Source organism: Homalodisca vitripennis, chromosome 1, assembly GCF_021130785.1.
Source record: "Homalodisca vitripennis isolate AUS2020 chromosome 1, UT_GWSS_2.1, whole genome shotgun sequence".
In the NCBI taxonomy this organism is placed as follows: domain Eukaryota; kingdom Metazoa; phylum Arthropoda; class Insecta; order Hemiptera; family Cicadellidae; genus Homalodisca; species Homalodisca vitripennis.
Genome location: NC_060207.1, coordinates 208,548,190 through 208,566,987, shown reverse-complemented (window position 1 = coordinate 208,566,987; position 18,798 = coordinate 208,548,190).

Below are 18,798 nucleotides of genomic sequence, written 5' to 3'. Positions count from 1 at the left end.
TAACACTTGTAGAGACTTTTGAAAAAATATTATTGTAATAAGATTTTTTATAATTATTAAGACATTATTTTTTCGTATTGTTTAGCTAGATCGTCAGGAGGCTAGAGAAAGTGATACGAAATCATATTATCTCCAATCCCTTTGCATCGACTTTCAATAAATTTGGTACAAATGTTGTGTTTTTCCAGATTATAATTTTGAAAACTATATATTATTACTTGTAAAATCACTTTTCAGTACGGGATTTTAATCGAAGGCAGTTTTAACAAAATTTCTCAGTACAATGTGTTTAACGATAGGGAAACCTGTTCAAGAACGAACTTGAATGTGCAGGTTCTCTAAAATCAAAAAAGTTACGGGCTTTACACAATCTAATAGATTTATGATCCAGTCTAATAATTCTTCATTCAATTTTACCTAACATATAATTACTTTCAAAAAAAATTTTCAAAATCAGTCTTTAGACTAATTTGAGTATCAACACTATTTACAATTGTAGAAGATTTAATTAGTTTGATAATACGTATAAACTGTATTCCAATTTATACCTAACAAGAATTTTCTGATTATTCTTGTGATAAACAATCATCTTAGTGCAAAACCTGGTGCTTTAATAAACAAGGTAAGAGTATGTCACTCCACGTGTGGCATAACAAGTTTCGCTGAGGATGCCTGCAAAATTGCAAGTCGATAGCTCTTTTTATTATTGACATTGTCTGCAGACATGTAGACAGACGTACAATAATCCGGAACAGAAATGTTCAAATCTCCACGGTAGACAAAATAGAAACTACTGTCAACTACTGAGTGATAGACTTCGATGAAGCTCAGCCAAATTCTGTGGTTATACATAAACTCATTTTTGTTTGTTACGGAATGAAGTTTCTTGCAAAATTTAAATTCTACAGATGAAATATTTTTCAAATATGTGCTTCCTCGTGATACAATAACATTTTTTCATAAAATTAGGTTTTGTAGTAGTGTTTAAATAATAAAAGTTGTTGTAAACTATTGAAGGTACTATAACGCAAGATAGCGCTGATATCAAATATGTCACCTATTTTTAACGTTGAATTTCCATTCTATTATCTTTCTCTTTACTTTATCAAATAAAATTCCACATGTTAAAACCTACTATAATCGGTACTCTAGTTTGTTTATAAATTTATTTATTCTGCCATGTTCTCGTTGCCATCGTGGTTACCCATAAAACCAATGTAAAAATATTTGCTGACAATCAGGTAAATCCCATGGAGTGCATAGTCGTATCTAGAATCTCCAAATGGGGAGGGGGGGTTTCACATTTTCAGATAACACATTTTCCGTACCTCCCAGTCAAGCTGGAGTACGGGAGCACCCCCCCCCCCCGTCCGGAATATGTTAAATGCTAATAATATAAAACATTGTAAGTTTGACAGCCGCATAAGAACATTATTATACTTATTTCATGCTCTACAAAAAACGGCTTTAACTTTAAAAAGTGTATAACTATATTTAGGCTATAACTTAAGCAAAACTTTAAACTTTTTCGAGACCATCCAATAACACAAAAGAATTTCAAGAAAACGGGGCTGTATTAAAGAGATTAACAAACAAACCGCAAGACACATCATCCACCTTTTACCTAGAATTTATATACATTCTGAAATGGGCTTCCAGTATACATATCTTCGACTTTAAAATATAGTGTGTTTTTGTATTACTTAAATAACATGTATTTTACATTTAAATGTTTTCTTATTAATTTCAAAACCATGCCATCCTTGTAAAAATGGGATAATAATTTACATAAATTTTTATAGAGGATATATTACTGTGTATACAACTACACAAATTTTGAGACATGAAATTAGTAATTGTGTGTAGTTTTATAGCAGTTACTGTCCCCTTACTTGACTGTTTTGTTCAGATCCTCGTTTAATTAGCGTTTTTGATGCTGTAGACCACGAAACTCTCAGGTGGCTCAGGAGGCATATTTGAGTCTAGGCTGAAATATGGCCTAGATTTCTGGCGATTTTGTTTTCTTCGGAATTTTAATATAATTTTGGTTCCGCGTGGGCTTGCCGGTCGTCTGTGATCTTGGACACAAGAGTTTCAAAGAATATTTCCCGCCAGATAGCATCTTAACACTACCTTCTTTATTAGTGTATCTGTGCATTGATTTTGTTTTAAACAAGAACAATTTTTTTTAATTCCAGAATATAGCTTCAGAAATAGTAACTGAAATTAGTTTAAAATACAGAAAATGAAGTTACACATTTATAATGTTTTAATTCTTTAATTCTCTAATTTAGTTAACTTCAAAGTCAAAGTAGTTAGAAAATTATCTTGTCGGAAAAGCATTTAACTGCTTGCAGTAATTTCTCTAGTTTATTTTAAATTTAAGCTTAATATTTAGACTTATTTCTAGTAATATTTGTTGTTAATATTATTTATTTATATTTTATTAATGGAATTAATGTGTACAAAACACGTTATAAATATGTTTTTAGTAAAACGTTTAAAAATACGAACTTCAAGATAGATATTATTGAAAAGACTACGATATTTATTGAATTGGGTTGTGAAATTATGTAATATAGTTTTTGTGCAGATTTGATTGAAATATGTTATAACAAAAATTAAATGGACTTTAAATGGAAATTAAATTGCATAACTTTCGATATATCAGAGTTCCCCGCCAAAGGGTTGAAAGTTCATTATTTTATTGTAATAGATTGGTCAACTATAAAACACGTTTTGATAAGCATCTAATATCTTAGATAATGTTCATTGAAACAATACTAAAAAGTGTAACAGTAACATAAAGTGAAATGTACCGTAATAACTGTTGAGAAATAAATATTTTAAAATAGTAAAATCAGCAATCTATAGGCTTGTTCATTATTTTACTACTACCACTATATCGATATTCATTATTAACAAAAGTTACTAATACACGATTAGCGCCAACAACGAAAGCGAAGAGAACTACGTTAAGACTACTTCCAATTATCCGTTCGGTGAGATGGTTAGTAGACATTTATGGCCATAACTCGATGTCTCTCTCGCCCGAACCGCAGGAAGTATGGAAGCGATAGTGGCCGTATTATTTTCTCAAAAAACAAAAACAAAAACTAATCTCGAGACTTTTATTTTACTACATGTTAGCTATTTTTATAATTAAAATATCAAAATAAACAAAAACAAAACTGAACTTTGATACGAGGTTTTACAACGACTTTACTTTCGGAAGTTTTACGAGCATTATGCAAACTTTCAGTCAGTTCGTTTACGAAATATCGTACGTACAGACATACTGCCATGAAATTTTTGGCAGACCCTGAAGTGGTAAGCTTCGCTAAAGCTCAGCCAATAAGGGAATAGAATTTATTACTCTTTGTATCACAGAACGCAGTAGTATTGAAGTCCAAATATTACCAAAAAATACTATATATTTTCTACTTTGAATATTCTTTCTTTTGTGGAATCGTACATGCACAGCGGCTTCATCCCACTTGTATCCAAGATAACACATTGACTTTCCATGGCTCCAAAAATGCACGTACCAACCTCAACTTCAATTTTTACACACATAAGATTTTCGTGTGAATATTTGTTTAAAGAAAAATATTTTTCGATCAAGGATTTTTTTTAGATTTGTAAGCTAGTACACGGAAGTCGGGTTTGATTTTGATTCTTTTTCACCTTTGTCCAAAACAGGGTGAAAATTTAAAAATACACCCTAAAAAATACAAACTGTTGAACTAACTAAAAAAATTACGAAATAAAAAAATCTAAGAATTTGATGGTGAAGCAAGTTTTAGTAACCTAGAGAAAAGGACAAGGTGCGTTAAATTATTTCAGGACAACTATTCAATAGAAGCAGTGCTAGTAGACGGTTTGACCAACAGACATAAAACCTCTTGAAGATACATTTGGCCTTGACCATCCCCCCGGGCTCAAACGAGAAATGGTTGGGTGGGGGTTATTGTTCAGGTTTTTTCTACATACTCTTTTATTTTTATTTCAAACTCCACTGGAATATGCTTCCACCCGGCCGCTCCTATGTTTGAATACATCTGCAGTAGAGAGGCTAGGCGCTAGTAAATTAAGGCCCGGCGTTAAAAAGGAGCAAATTACGCTGTTCTCGAATACCGAAATTCTTGCAGTCTGTGTATTACTTCCATGTTCTCTTAATGTCCATGCGTATGCTTTACGAGATTTCGAGAGTACAACCCTTCTTCCTATATAATACAGATATTTCCGTTTTGTATTCATTTTGAGCCCAGAACTACGTAATACAGTTGACGAGGATCATCGTATTACAGTACTCTAAACGATGGACATCTTCGTCTCCCTGTACTGTTGTGCGATTCCTTTCAGAAACCTTATATACCTGAAAAACTATGGAAAAGCTTGAGTCTATGGTAAGCAAAAAAGTGGTTTGGTTTTAGCTAATCCTTCCATATTATTATTAATGAGTCATCTAGTTACAAAATCATACAGAAAATGCTTACAAACTTTTCGCCGAACGCAAAAACCAAATAAATTCATTATTTGCTGTAGCATAAAAATATGATTTTCTACAAGGTCTTATAGGGTACATACAGGATCATGCTACGGTTTAACTCTTTATGTGGAACACTTTCAAAGCAAATGTGTGTGTGTGTTTTTTTTTTTTTTTTTTTTTTTTTTTTTTTAATTTTCGATCTATCTGTTTTGTGACTTATCCATGTTATCTATCGGTTTCTTTATCAAAGCCGAATATGTCTCACTTTCTAATTTATTGTGTTTTTACTTGTAAAAAAATACCTTTTTTGCATAAGCCATGTTAGACGAAATAGCACTAGTAATGAGTAAGTTATATTTTTACTAGGAAATAAAAACTATTAATGTAAAAGTATATACTGATTAAAAAATAGTATTTGATGCAATATGAATTTACACAAATTACACACTGATTCAAATTATAAAGTAGTTTGTAACTTCAATAGTTTACAAAATATAAGATTTTAAAATCAAAATAAACATTTTTTCGGAGAGAAGAAACAGTCATTTCAGAGACTTCTTTTCAATTGAAGTTCTTTCGTGATAATGGAATTATGGTTCAATGTGTATAACTGACACTATATCCCACGATATATCTAATTTGGAAATTAAGATATATATATATATATATATATATATATATATATATATATATATATATATATATATATATATATATATATATATATATATATATATATATATATATATAATATATATATATATATATATAGTTCCTTATGAACCGACTGTACTGGCGCTAATCTTAGCTGCATTTAGCTAGCTCCATAAGAACAATGTTAAACTTCATCACATTTACAACCCTTTTATGGCCACAAATCCTTAACATATGTTTTATTTAAAGGATATAACTAATATACATAAGGGTTTTTAGATTTTTTTAATAATATTTTTATGATTTTTTTTTACTTTAAAAATCACACTTTTTTGTTCTTTATAGTTTTAATACTCAAAAACTGTACACTTTACAAGAAAAAGGAAGACGTTTTTGGATACCATATTAATGGTAAACTTTAAAATGAGACATCAACCACGTTCTATGACCAAAAATAACTGAGTAAAAGTATTTGAAATTAGAGGAATTGTGGAGTAATTTCAAGGTCACTTCACCACAATAGGCTCAATTATTAACAATATGGGTTTATACTGAAAAAGTTAGTCTTGTATTGAGTGTTTATGCATACTCTACCAAAATTTGAGTTTTGGCACACTGAGCATACTCTACTTAACAAAAGATTTCTTAAAGTGCCTATCACAGATTTTGTATGCCCTGAGAATAAGTCTTGATAACCTACGAATTAATTTTTGTGCCTAGCGACAATGTGATAAAAGCCACGGAAACCGCTACAGAAATGTTATTTTTGGGGGCAACATTTCAGCAGACAAATAACTTTTACAATTGTGTTATAATAGAAATTATCATATTATATCCTGTTTAGCCCATATGCGTCAATACATATATAACACCAACAACATTGTAACGTGAAACAACATTGCATACATAAATGAGTATAAGCCTAGAACTAATATGCATTGTATAAGTCCACATACACAAGGTGGTATTTCCCTTGACATGGATAGAGGAACTGGTACTAATATTTTTTGAGGAATACTTTCTCAGAAAAGCATATAGCCTATATTGTCAGCTGCACTAGTTTTGGTGAAGGTCGAAATGGGAAGCTACCAAACAAGTAAAAATAAGCAAACAATGTTTTTCCTCAGATCATATTTTTCTAAGTTGAATACTAAGTTGCTACTTTAAGCCAAATTTGGTTAACTGGCGCTGGTTTAACATGTAATCACGTATCTATATGATATTTTAAGTGTGTCAAGTTTAATCAAATACCTATCTAAGAAAAATGTATCGTTTCATGTTTTTAACCCTTTTGATACCCTATAATTTCGACCTCAGCCAAAACTAATGCGGTTGTTAATCGAGTTCTTACTTATGGAAAATTCCTCTGACGATTTCCAGAAAACCAAGTTATGTGCTTATATGCACGGTAAGAACAAGACAATGTTAGATAAGTGTCTATGATAGATTCAGGACCTGTAAGTGGGCAATGTCAGTATGTCGTTTGAGTCACCTTCGTTACGAGATGTGTCTGAACGAGGACGACTCCATACGTATTTTTATCAGTTGTGTAACGTATCTGGAAGATGGAGGCGACGATATCGAGATACGACACGGAGGACAAGTGAAACAAAAGTAAACATATGGAAATCCTGCTGCTAAAGTCACGAGAACCATCGATCAACCTTGAAACAACCCTTCAGCGACGGAGTACGTGGGCGGGCCCGAGGGGCGAAAGATATTTGTCTGGTATTTTACAGACATGACGGAAATAATTCGAATTTATTTAAATTATAATAATAATAATATCAACACGCATATGGTGGGGAAGCATGTATAGTGATGGGACGGGCAGGGGGTAACAACTTCCGGGGAGGTGGGAAACTAACTGTTCACACATTTTGGCCAACTCTATAATTCACAAAGTCAGCGCTTGCTTACTCTCTAACAAAATAAAACCTAAATTATATCATTTCAAAAATATTTCTTAAACCTCCTCCGTATGTTTTTATTATGCAATTTTCATTAGAAAATATAAACTTAAGTACGCTCAGTATCATTAAATTGTACCTGCAATTGAGTTGAAATATAAAATTTATAAATTAATTTTTGTGTAGATAATAATTATTTATTCAAAACGTATATGTTAATAATGTTTTTATTTAACATGAAATAGATTGCATATACAAACAATGGGATTGAAATGGATTTTAAATAGTTTGCCATTGATATAATATTGTAGAGACATCAGAACAAAAATTGTTAAACTTGAGGAACATATAATTAGGGATTGTTACTTCAATAGGTCTATGTTTTTGGAGTGAAAGGTAGCTTCTCGTTCGAAATACAAGTATAAGTTGAAGCGGAACCCAGAGCTACTGGTCGCACACGCGAGATGCGCTCTCTTGTTTGCGCGAACACTACAGGTGATCCCTTACTTTCAAATCAAGTCATTCTATAACTAACTCATCCAAGATGTTAATAAATGAATTGGTCGCCTAGATTGGAGGCTGCCAATTTGATTAGAACCTACTAAAATGTCATACAGCAAATATTATTATATAAACAGTGGTTTTTGCATAAGTTAGTAATAATGGGACACAAAATGATTCAAAAACTGACAATTTATTAAAACTTCAACTACATATTTAAAAAATGTTTCCTCCATGCACCTATATTTCTGAGATTATTTTACTAAGGTAAACATGCCCTAAAAATACTACTACAGGTACCTAAATCTCATATCACTTCCTCAATAGTAAAATATATGTTTAAAAATTAATTAATTAAGAAAGTAAAGAAACTATGACGTTTTATTTGAATTGTGTTTCTTCAGATGTTTCTCGAACGTTAATATTACTCCAAATCACCCAATTCTATTATGTAATTGTATTTATTTTTTCACATTTACAATTTTTCTTTTTATTCATTATATACACACTATTCTCCAAGAAATTAATTTAAATTTACTTATATAAATTAGTGTTAAACACGATTTTATATAAACAGGTTTTCCCCGATGTACCCAAACCTGCATTCCTCAGGGACCTTTTAATATATTTTAATACCACCCTCACTATTTTCCTTGGTACGTCACTGAGTATGGATATATCCCCCCGGAGAGGATCTCTGGTTTACAAGCGGGTTAGGCAACATATTGTCGAGATAAATCTATGCAGTTGAATAAGGCACAAACAAAATAAGATATACAGTTATTCACTTTTTCTGAATAAAAAGGGAACAAGTATAGATGTTCCCCAGCAACGTCAAGTGGGCGATTGATGGATATCTCATCGTTTCTCTCCCCAAGGACAACGTTGGTTGTTTTTGATTTTCTCAACGATCGTCTGGCTTCGGTGTTACGCCACAGGAAATGTGGGACAAACAACAAATGGTATGGGTTAAATTTTAATTTTTATTGGACACGTAATGCCTTTGCCATTTTAGCAAAACGTAACTCTCTATTTTACAATGATAACGTGGTGGCCCACTAGAATTTAGCAGATTGTTTAAATCTTTTAATAAAACAGAGAGGTTCTTTACGGTGCGTTACTACAAACTTTAATTTCCATCATTGGGCAAGAAGACGATCCCAATACTACCAAGATATAAACATATGTATTACAAATATTTTTGAATTTTTTTATATCGTAAAGGAAACAAACGAATAGGACTACATGTGAATAGAATAAAAACGTATTCAACGGAGTATTGAACGATCCTATAGGATAAACCGAAAGTCTTACCTGATGGTAATCCAATAAAATAATTTTATCATATGTTTCATCATATTACCAATTTATTTTGAAAAATTGCATATGGTTAACTTTTTATATAATTTATATATCATAGGTTGTATATCATTAACTTTATAATCATAGTATTTAGATCCAGTTCATTTACAAATTTAATTATTTTGCGTATTTATTCGCTACCATTATAGTTACCTATAAGATCGATCTTGACAGCTATGATAGTTTCAAAATTTTCTTTCTTTTGACCCCCAAATCATTAGAATTGACTCTTTGACTAAGGCTATGTATCAAATTTAAAAGCTATAAAGCCTTTTATCAATAGTTATTACATGGGTGGACAGACAACATCAAGATTTTAAGAAGGCCCTAACGGACCCTTAATAAGAGAGGAAAAGGATTATAGGAAAGGAGTTAGTAATCATAATACTGGCTTACTAAATACACGATCTCCATATGTGGGACAGGTGGACAAATCTTCTACACTATCTTATCAGAATAAATACTTGCTTTTTTTAAAGTCCGAATTTTAGTCTGCCTCACAGAACCCTATTGGTGATTTCTCTGATTACCGAGTTCTGAGACAAGACGTCTAAGGAATTCTAAGCTGCGAGACGGTGAAATTTCCATAAAACGATTCTACACGACGAAATAATAATGTTACTATAGTAACTGGTACGAAAATAGTCCGAAGGCATTTGAGACGGAGTTGCCATCAGCTGTTCTCGCTATGACGTAGATGTGGTCACATACTGTACTGTACTCGTACTTTTCTGCAAAGCTGTGAATAAAATCAAATTTACGACATTATTATTTGTTTACGACAACAGCTGATTGTATTTATTTATTTCAACAGATATTGAGTTTGATCAGTAATTTCTCATACACAAATTCCTAACAGTGTTGGGGGCGGAGTGTAGAGTGCTAAGTTTAGGCCCATGAGCCACCATCGGAATATTTTCGTGCGGACTGCTCTAGAGCCGGTATTGTACCTGTACCTAAAAAACTGACTACATCACATATATATCTCACTGGGGTGCAATCCGCTCAATGCAGAACAATAATACACAAGGTACCGCATCTTTTATAGCGGCTCTTTCTATGCTAGTGGCATTTTGATCAGTTTCAATAATCCGTCTTGAAGGAAAATAGTCCAAACCTACTGCAAACTTTTACTGACCTCCGCGGGAATCGAACCCGTGCCTCTTGGTTAGAGAGACGCAACTTACCCTTACGATGAAGGTATTTTGCAGATCTTATCAGGTATTAGCACAGATCAAAGGAAGAACTAAGCCATTTATATCTCGTCGAAAGATCTACAGAATATTTTAGCCAGTGTAGAAAATAACCGAACAAAACGATTAAAGCTGTTCTAAGGGCCGAGGGCTTCCAAGGGCTTCCGACCCTCCTCCTACATTTTCAATTACTTTTTTGGTAAACGATTATTATTATTTAAATAATTAAGTATTACTGACAGCTACTGCTGAAAAATCGTTCTCGATATTGAAACGGGCCAAGAACTTTATTAAAACACAATGGGGAAAGAGCGGTTGACTGCACTTGCCTTACTTTCTGTCCGCTACGGGAAAATATCAGTTTCTCCAGAGCAAGTACTAGATACGTTAGCTCAGAAGTCAAGAAGAATTTTACTTTTGTAAAACTCTTTTACATGTTATTATTGCTCAATGTGTATTTGTATACTTTCTACCCTACTGTGTCTTGCAGACAGTAAAATCACTTTTGTGTAACCACATTACTATATAAGTCTAACAAATTTCAATTATTGATCCTACACAGCCTACTAAAGCGTCTGCAGTGCCTCCACAATTATGAATATCAATCGTCAATACAACCTGTTCAAAGGCTTAAAAACTTTGTGCAAAATTCACTATTTAGCTTCTTAAATTTTACAAAGCTTAAACATTTTAATGTTTTCAAGGGCCCCCAATTTTTTCTTGACCCCCCTGGTGTAACAATTCCTGGCTACGGCCTTGAAGCTGCCATATAACAAATATACTGGATTGATAGAATGATAGAGTTGCTTACTTAAACTCAACCCTAAGATTGGAACGAAGATCTCTCAGATATCAATGATCAGTTCAACACCGCGATAGGTCATCTCATTAACTTGTTTCCGAGTAGTTGCAGATTAGAATAATAAATTAAATTCGTACAGAATCCACTTTTTGTTATCATAAACGTGTTAACTAGGACACGACCGTAAATATAAAATCAGGACTCGGTTAATGATGCTTCATGGATGAGTTTTAGTCTAGAAATGTTTATTAGATCTCCTGAACCCAGAGAGTTTCTCCTAAAGACAAAATGTTTAAACTTATACAAGTTTATCAGTAAGATTAGAGAAAATAAGTATGGCACGGTTGGGTTAGATTAATATTTTGTAGTAGGCTTGAGTAGGTTATAAAAGAGAATTGAGACATAACATGATCCAAAATCTAACAAAATAATTATTCAAACTTACACAACTTGCATGTTGTATCATGCATTGGGGACATGGTTGCATATAATAAACCTTTTGTTACATTATTATGTAATTTTATATACATTACTGAGAATAGTAAACGTGAAATGCCACAGATAGTAAGAAAATATTTCAGATTACTTTAATTGTTTTTAGGAGTACGGTATGTGTTTTGATATACATTGTATTTATACGATTATGCTTTGGGCTACAGTTATTATTTTTTTAACTGATTTTCAATAAGCCTTCAGACGTTGCTCATTTAATACAAAGTAATCGACAATTTAAACAAGGTGTCTTTTACCTGTTGTTAAATATTTTATTTTTTTGACTTTTAATAAAATAATTGTAATAATAACAAATTAATTAATAGTACAATAATGTAATAAATATTTCAAACTGTGTATTTAACATAGTGTAAATTAGTTTTAAAAATTTTATGAATTATCAATACCAAATTTATATTTTATCAAATGATGTTGTCAATAAGAAAATATAGTGTACGGTACTCGGATATGTTATGTTATTTTGTTATGTTGACAACACTACGGTAGGTTACAAAATAAGACATCCGTTTTAGAAAAACCTTAAGCTTTCCCAACATCCATGTACTTTTTTATTGTCAAACCTAAATCTACAACTAACTGGTTTTTAAGATTTAAAATTTAAAGATACGCCTTACAAAGCCACTCGATAAATATTATTAATTTAATGTTTTCAACTGCTGTTTTTGGCTCTTTATTAATTTTCTCACGTTATGTAACTTTTTTTAGACATACATTCAAAGTAAAAACATAACTGCAGAGAAAAATGTTCGTTATACAGTGAGCAACAATATTTTATTGACTGGATCGTAGGAACAACCGTCAAATATTTTATTACTTCTGTGGTTGTTCTTAGTGTACCTTTAAAGTAATTCGCTATATTACTTTCTAAGCTTTATTTAATCTGAAGGTACTTTTCATAGACGGTAGTCTCCAAAATCCAGGTAGAACTTAAACGTATATCTTTTCAAAAGTTGATATACATATAAAACTCCGTTTTTGTACAGAAATACATATTACGGTAATCAATATTTTTCGATTATTCAAAACGGTGTGTCTAATATGTGCAGAAATATTGTTCACAATATCAAATTAGGTTGTCGGCTTGCTCGGTCAGTGCTGAGTTCGCTTATAATAAACCAATGCGCATGTCTATCGCTGAATATAACGAAGTAAAGCTAATATACAGTAAGTCACCATGTCACTGACCCGGGCGTACCAATTGCATAACAGTGCGTTAGCTTTTATAGCGTTGTACATAAATTATTGAAAACTTTTACAACTCATAAGCGATCAAAGTAATACTTGAAGAATTTAAACTTTTTAAATGAAACCCAACTAAGAAAAAATATAATAGGTATTAGTTATAGACCCTGTAGTTTTTTTGGTATACGAGGTTTATTAGATCAACCTTTTCTCTCAATATGATAATTTCAATGTGAGTATTCCTAAATCCACCCAGATGAATATTCTGGTAGTACGTTTGTTTAATAGGTAATGATTGTGAAATTTCTATGTCTTCGTAAAATTTAAAAAAAATATATTTTCCGTTTCAATATGGCCGACACGACAGTAAAGATAGTCTGCTCATGAGCCATTAAAGCGCGCGCGGGCACCCCAAGAACTCTCAGCTCACCCAAATAATGTAGGGCTTGCAGTTGGTTTTCGGGTGAATTTTTCAACGCCATAGCCTGTTACGGTAACTTTATTAAAAACACGAAATATTAAACAATCCACAAGGAATAAAAGCGTTTAAAGTAAGAATATTAGGCTGAAAATGAAAAAAATTTTGTGTGATATGTATATAAGTGATGACATTTCAAATTAACTAAACACATTAGTATATAGGAAAATTATATTTCTTCATGAATGAAAACTATATATTATTCAATTCAGATATCTTTTACAATTTACCGTACAAATCTGATATCCGTTTTTATGCGGGCTCAATTAAAAATGGGTTCCCAAAATGCATATATATCTTCCTGTTAAAAGCGTATAAAACGTTTTAGCTACAATGTTATAAATATATTTCCTGATATAAATCATGGTTAAATAGAGGTTCTATCCTAACCTCATCCCAAAATCACCGGCTCTTACTTAGAAGGAAAGATAACTTAAGAAATTACTGACATAAATCATGATTATTCAGAGATATTGTCCTCTCCGCACACCATCCCAAATCTACTTTCTGTATCGCCTTCGAAAACTATGGATCTGCGGTGGCATCACCGGGTACCTAGAAGGAAAGATAACTTCAGACATTCCTGACATAAACCATGGTTATTCAGCGATACTATGACCACCACACTCTATCCCAACTTTCTGTATCTTCCTCGAAAATACAGGACCTGCGTTCATCGGTCATCGGTCATCCTTACCTAGGACGGAAAGCTAATTTCAGGCATTTCTGAAATACATCATGATTATTCAGAGATTCTATGACCTCCACACAGCATCCCAACTCTACCTTCTATATCGTCTTCAAAAACTCTGGATCTACGGTGGGATCATCGTACTTTCTTATCTGGATGCTAAATTCAGACACTCCTGATGTAAATCATGATTATATAGAGATACTGTTACCTTCACATTCCATCCCAACACAATTTTCTGTATCCGAAAATCTTATTCTGTGGATCATCATCCTTATCCACGTCATGGAAGTCCACCCGTTACGTAGGGGTTGAGAACATATAGTTGCATATAGTTGTCGTTGCCGGTCACTCTGCCTTAAGAATTACCTTATACATAACTAATGAGCAAGATATTATTATCAGCGATAATCGGAAGTCCGTGCTAATTTCTAGGCGATAGACAGCAGAGAACAGCTGAGACAGCAACTAACTATGAATGAAAGTAAACTGCCTACACTGTGAGACAGCTTCCGGTCCCTCTGTAAAAATACAAAGGTACAGTAGTACTGTTGTTGGACTTGCGACATGTGCAATGTTCCATTGATGTTTCTTCGCGACGTAAGCTGGTTGACGGAGCAATTATTTGTGATGTCATGACTGAACGAGAAGTACGAGCACCTTTCTTCCAGAAACTGAAATTCTTTGTACACCTGGCTTTTTATACTGTGTGATAAATATGTCAGAAACTGTTTTAGAATATCAAAACAAAAAATGTCAGCGGACCATGTGTCACAAAATTGTTTACGTGTGTACCAGCAAGTGCTTTTGCGCATATTTTATTCCTCTTTGAGTCGCAATTAGCCATTCTAATTTTATTGAAGTTTCATTAAGTTAGTTCTATAAATGAAAAAAAAAAAACAGAAAAATAGTACATTTTAACTCTTTTAAATGGTAACAGTTCGACGTCTTAGATGTCTAATTCAATCAAAAATAAAAGTATTTGCTAATAAATTTGGGTTGGTATAAGTTGTAAAATTGCATTAAAAACAATGATTTATGAAAATTGAAAGTCAATATTAAATTGATCCGAGTTTCATCTGCTTTAATCTGAATTGATTCTAATGTATAAGCAAAGTAATGTTAGGCCTACAGGTCTGAGTTTTTCTTACATCACTTGTTTTTCACAACAATGAATAAATCACATTATGTTTGGTTACAAGTGTAAGTGGTGAGCTTTCTCTCAATATAAATAGTTTATCTCGAAGAATAAGCAAACAGTCTTTTTGGGTTACAGAACGAGGTGTTTTTACAGATGCTCCACAATACAGGTATGCCTAGTATCGTCCGCTTTAATTGTTTAATAGTACATTGCAAAGAATGTGCAAACGATGTTTGGGATCTCACAACGACAATGCTATGGCAGATACTCCATAATGCAAAGTAAGATATGCTAAGCGTCGTCATCTTTGTCTTTAATCGTAAATTGCAAAGAATGTGCAACGACATTTAGGATCTCACAACGACAGTGCCTTGGCAGATGCTCCAAAATGCAAAGTAAGATATGGTAAGCGTCATCATCTTTGTCTTTAATCATACATTGCAAAGAATGTGCAAACGATGTTTAAGATCTCACAACGACAACGCTTTGGCAGATGCTCCATAATACATAAAATGATATTCTTATCAACGTCTGATTTAAGTACTTAATCGTACATGGCATAGAATATGCATTTTAGGATATTGCGACAATGTTTTGACAGATGATTCATATACAAAAATATCGAAAACTTCCTCTTTAAGTCTAGACCACACATCGAAGAGGTTGTTTTAAACGACAGCAACGTTTGGATATCCTTCGTAAAGACATACCAAAGCATCAGTGGGATATCTCTGTTCTTCAGTTTACTTTGCAATGTTCGATCATTGTCGTTGATCAAAAATTATACGAGTATGTGCATATTCATTCACAAAGTATTGTGTATTGTTGGATGATCCACTATTTCCACTTGATTTGCAAAATTTCTGCAGTTATATTCCAGGAAAGCCCTGTGATAGTGAGGGATGTACCAAATTTGAACACTTCTACTAAGTAACATTATGACTAAAGTAGCATTTAGCCGACTCAGCAAAACTCTGTTAGTTTAGATAAACGTCGGATCTTCATAAACATGGTATCGTTGTTTTGGAATAACATTTTACGATCTATACTAACAAAACTGTTTTCGTAAAAACTAGTAGGCCTATCCACTACCTAACCTAATTACAAGTGTATCGTTTTGACGCTGTGCCTTATACCATAGACAAATTGCATACATTGTTTTAAACATATGCAGACAGAAAGAAAAACATTTCGTTACGTATATTCTATTTGTATGCCCAAAGTACATTTTTGGAATATTTCTCGCCCGTTATGAAACACGGTTTATAAATAATTTATAGGCGGCTACATGGAGAGTTGTGAGTACAGTCTTAGTTTTTTCCCAAAAATACACTCTTATTTTAAAGTTTCTTAAGTGTTTCTTATCAACATAATTCAAACGATTCAGTCTATATTCAATTTGTTTTGTGGAGCATAGAAACAGTCTTGTTATATTTGGTCAAGTAGAACAATATACATGGCCACCCTATTGTGAAAGGTGAAACTGAAATTGGAAGTGGTACAACAAATTAAATATTATTTTTATGCTGATTATAGAATACAAATTTCTGTTGTTTGTAAGGTGTGAACATTAATACAACAATAGTAACAAAGTTCGTCCCTAAATGACATCTTCATTTAAAAGAAAATTGTCTTTCAACCGCGTATGTTTAATTCAACATTACTGGTGCTAACATTTTTGGATAAGTAAATAAATGATGTATCCAATAAATGTTTCAGTACTTATAAAGGCCATCTTCCCAAATATGTTACCATGATCTTTAATCGTGTTTATTATTTTTTATGAAGATATTTTACTGAAATAATTGTATTGTTATTTTAAGTTAAAATTAGAAATTGCTAAAACTTTTAATACGGGTATAAACTACTTCAAACCTTTCAAAAACTAAAAATAAAAAGTGAAATGTTTGGAGAATAAATAATGATTTTTTTTATAAACATATCTTTACTTTAACATCCTGGTTATAAAATAACTATATTTTTATTAAAAGTTTATGTTTATTGAGTCGAATCAATAGTTTTTTTAATTTCGAATTATTTTATTTTTGTCAGCTAAATTTTCACAAACCGATGTTAATTGAAAAGCATACTACGTTTATTAACTTCGTGACTTTATCAATCCACTTTATATTATTTTAAATGGTTACAGTGAATTAATACCGCTATTTCACAAAACGAAAAAGTTTAATCAAAATGTCACTCTTTAGGAACACACTTGAGAAAAGTGAATATTACATTTAAAGTGAATTTCAATTTACATGCTAGAAATTTTGTGCAGTGAATTTCGGAATCAGAGTTGTTGGCGCCACCATCGTCTGTGTGAAGAGCTCCCACACACGCGCATGCGCCCACGATACACTTGCCTGTTTCCGAGAGACGCCTGTTCGTATGTGTGAACGCATGAGAGGGGTTTCTTCATACCACCTCGAAACATTTCACTTATACCACATTACATGATACATTGAAGGATTCATAATATACATAACACACAAAAGGAAATAAATAATACAGGAAAAAAATTACAATCAGGATTCGAGAGCCAATTTACACTGTATAAGCACACAACCTGGATTTCCTTGAATTCTATAGAGTAACATTTACTAAGAAAAACATCGATCGTACCTGCTCTAATTTTGGTGAAGTTCAAAATGAGAGGGTAGATCGAAGGGTTAAAAATATGAAACGGTGATTTCGTTCAAATTATATTTTTTACATCTTGATACACATAAAACTAACGATCAGACATAATAATAACTATACCGTCGTCATGTAACTAGATAAAAAGGCTAAAAGTTACCATTTTAAGGGTATGATAATGTTTAACTGAAGCTAATTTATTTTCGAATATGACGGTTAGTTCTGAGTGTGTCAAGATAAGAAAAATATGAATTGAGAAAGAATTATCCTTTCATATATTAAACTTTTGATACTCTCCAATATCGACCTGCAAGGTAACGCTCAAAGGGTTAAAGATTAAAAGGGCTACGTCAGCAGGCATAAAAATAGTGCGATGGGGGCTGGTGCATCTGAATCCCTCATCTATATATCTCGCTCCCAACACATGTACCAGTGTATGGAAAATTATCCATCTTAACATCAGCTGTTACAATAATTGATTTCATTCATATGTTTTGCAGACAACATATAAATCAAACATACATTAGCCATAGCCATAGCCATAGCCACATCATAGCGGAAACAGCTGGTGATCAGCAATGACAACGAGATGGCAGCCCACCTCCAATACCATTAGACTATTTTGGCGCGGACTGCTCTAGCAATGAAAGTCTGTTTAGCTGTCACGTGATGAAGCTCTCCACCAATGGCAGCTTTACGACAATTGACAGGCCTTCCATTCAGGTGTCACGACCCTTATACTAATAATATGATCAGGCATGCAGACGCAGTCAGTTAGCAAAATTAACTAACAAGAGGATTAACTCTATTGTCAGTATAGACAATTCACCCTATGGAAACAATGACAGACCCGAGAGTAGACAGGTACTGTGGTATTTGGCTAATATACCTGTGGATGTTGTGACGCAGTGATGTTGGAAGTGGTTGAATGAACGTACATAGAAACGATATTAATTAACTGTACCAAGCTATTTGTTACTAACACAAACTGTGTTATGCTACATGTAATAAATGGTGTTACAAATAAATGTTCCAACATACTGGTTTATATAATTTTTTACTTTTTAATAAGCAATTCAACTTTTAACTATTTAAACTTTTATTTAAAAAAATAAAGTACATTTACATGTACTTTAATGCATCTGTATTATATTTACATGTGGATAACAAATTTAATGTCATAATGTAAACTTCATTACAAAATTATGTTTAGGTCTATAGATATTGTTTCTCGGGGTAAAA